Genomic DNA, 2,500 nt, shown 5'->3' with positions numbered 1-2,500 from the left:
GGGTGAGGACTATGAAGTGGGAAGTAGATGATTAATGGAGAAGTATTGAATTAAAAGCTCAAGATAGAGACGACTGACGAAATCTAACCGAGGCCCTTTGCGTCAATAGGCGTAGGATGAGATGATGATGATGATGATGATGATTATTAGCTGAGCTACAACCAAAGTCGGAAAAGCAGGATGATACAAGCTCTAGGGTTCAAACAAAGTAAAATAGCCCAGTGAGGAAAGGAAATAAGGAGAAGAACAAATTACAAGAGAAATAATGAACAATGAAATTAAAATATTCACTAAAGTATAGGCAGACATCCAATTATATTTTGTAGAGATATTTCTGAAATCCCTATTTATCACATTTCTGTTGTTTCAGAATATTCAGACTTCATTTTCTATTACCTTTTGGCTTTTGTTAGCTTTATTCTTTAATTCTATAGGATCAGCATTGCTTAGAATCCTTCTCGTTCTCTTTCCTGTCAGATTGATAAAAAAAGAAAAAAAAAATGAACTGTTTGAACTACCATCTGTATTTCCAACTTTACCTCATCACTCTGTTCTTTGCCCTTTCTGAGGTGCGATACCTTAACGTGGTGAAAGGTTTTATATATTGCTATGATGGGCAAAGCTGTACTAGCCAGTGACACTCATACTGAAGTCTCCCACCATCACCAATCCAAAACAGCAAGCGTGGTGATGAAAACTGGTCCAACTCCAGACGTGAATGAAGACATATCTGAAGCTTTCGTCTTACAGTGGAATAGAACCGGCTACATTAGTTGTTGTGTTCTTTCAATCACGGATAGTCAATAGCGTTTTTTGATGTCACAGTAGTAATTCCCATTTGTGTCACTCCCATTAGTCAGTATCAATAAAGCCTTTGATCTTTCCCGGGCTTTGCAACAACTCTCTGTCCCTACTAACATTATGCAAGCATGATGATAACCTAGGCTACCATTGTTCAAGATCAATTCTTTCAACAATATCTTATTCACTTTCTTCGTGGACTGAGCAGACTATAAATATTTTATGTAAGTACAATACGTGTAGAAATTTGCACGGCCGCAAACACACATATGTTCACACGCATACATACACACACACACCCACACATATATATATATATATATATATATATATATGTATATATATAAATATATATATATATATATATATATATATATATATACATGTATATATACATATATACATGTATATATATATATATATATATATATATATATATATATATATGTATATATATACAGTATATATATATACATATATAGATTCATATATATATATATATATATATATATATATTTATACATGTATATATGTACATATATAAATGTATATATATACATATATATATATATACACACACACACACACACATATATATATATATATATATATATATATATATATATATATATATATGTATGTAAATATAACTATATACAGTATATATATATATATATATATATATATATATATATATACATATATATATATATGTATATATATATATATATATATATATATATATATATATATATATATAGGAACGAAGTGGTGAGGGTGAGAACGGGTGTAAGAAATGAGTTAGCGGCTAGAGTGGATATGAATGTGTTGAGGTGGTTTGGCCATGTTGAGAGAATGGAAAATGGCTGTTTGCTAAAGAAGGTGATGAATGCAAGAGTTGATGGGAGAAGTACAAGAGGCAGGCCAAGGTTTGGGTGGATGGATGGTGTGAAGAAAGCTCTGGGTGATAGGAGGATAGATGTGAGAGAGGCAAGAGAGCGTGCTAGAAATAGGAATGAATGGCGAGCGATTGTGACGCAGTTCCGGTAGGCCCTGCTGCTTCCTCCGGTGCCTTAGATGACCGCGGAGGTAGCAGCAGTAGGGGACTCAGCAGTATGAAGCTTCATCTGTGGTGGAAATGTGGGAGGTTGGGCTGGTTAGGCTGGAGGAACGTAGAGAGTAGAGGTCCCCTTTTTGTTTTGTTTCTTGTTGTTGTCGGCTACCCCCCAAAATTGGGGGAAGTGCCTTTGGTATATGTATGTATGTATATATATATATATCTATATATACATACATATATATATATATATATATATATATATATATATATATATATGTGTGTGTGTGTGTGTGTGTGTGTGTAGCCTACAATCTAGCACAATATTCTATCATATATTTCTTCCTATTGTGTTTTTTAACTACGTATAGTTTATATGTGAAAGATCTATTTTGATGACTTTAATACCTATAAAATATTTCATTTCAATTGATCATGACTTCTCTTGAAGTTTGTTTATTTCTTTGATTCCTTTCCTCACTGTACTATTTTTCCCTGTTAGAGCTCTTGATCTTTTAGCAACCTGTTTTTATAACTGAGGTTGTAGCTCAGCTTATAACATATATATATATATATATATATATATATATATATATATATATATATATATATATATATGTATATATATACATATATATATAT

The sequence above is a fragment of the Palaemon carinicauda genome, chromosome 9, assembly GCF_036898095.1.
Source record: "Palaemon carinicauda isolate YSFRI2023 chromosome 9, ASM3689809v2, whole genome shotgun sequence".
Taxonomy (NCBI): domain Eukaryota; kingdom Metazoa; phylum Arthropoda; class Malacostraca; order Decapoda; family Palaemonidae; genus Palaemon; species Palaemon carinicauda.
This window is presented reverse-complemented; position numbering follows the sequence as displayed.